Raw genomic sequence first — 858 nt, 5'->3', positions numbered from 1 at the left:
ACTTAGGCAATGCTGGAAAGCCTGTAATCTACCCCAACGTACAACAAGGTCTTTTTACTATTTGTAATTTAAAACATTACTATGCTTTAAGTTAAAAGATTACTATGGTTTATGTTTTACCATGCATAACTTTAAATTTTGTCAGATTTGTTTGTTTTTCTGGTAGCCTATAGTATATTTAATATTCTTTAACAATACCATAATTTAAAGGTATCAATTCTTCTTCAGTTTTCCTTATTCATGACCAGTTTTCTCAAGCATGCAAGATGACTGAAAATACTAGCTTTTGGATCAGGCCCACCTTAGTCCTCAAAGTGACATCTTTGCTCTTCATACTTTAAAGAGGTTTTTTGCAGCAGATTTGCCCCATGCAGTAAGTTGTTTGATTTCTGGACTGCTGCTTCCATGGGTGTTGATTGTGGATCCAAGGAAAGTGAAATCTTTGACAACTTCAATCTTCAATGCTTAATGTTGTCAGTGTTAGGTGCCATTGAGTTGACTGCAACTCAGAGTAACCCTGTACACAATAGAACGAAACACTGCCTGGTCCTGTGCCGTCCTCACAATCCTTGCTATCCTTGAGCCCATTGTTGCAACCATTGTGTCAACCCATCTTGTTTAGAGTTATCCCCTTTTTTGCTGACCCTCACTTTACCAAGTATGATAGCCTTTTCCAGGGAATAGTCTCTTCCAACAAGGTGACCAAAGTAGGGGAGATGAAGTCTGGCATTCTTTTTTCCAAGGAACAGTCCAGGTACATTTCTTCCAGGACAGATTTGTTCATTCTTTTGACAGTCCATGGTATTTTCAGTATTCTTTCCCAAAACCATAATTCAAGGGAATTAACTCTTCTTCAGT

Source organism: Orycteropus afer, unplaced genomic scaffold (assembly GCF_000298275.1).
Source record: "Orycteropus afer afer isolate SDZICR_OR568_19922 unplaced genomic scaffold, OryAfe1.0 scaffold00923, whole genome shotgun sequence".
NCBI lineage: Eukaryota > Metazoa > Chordata > Mammalia > Tubulidentata > Orycteropodidae > Orycteropus > Orycteropus afer.
This window is presented reverse-complemented; position numbering follows the sequence as displayed.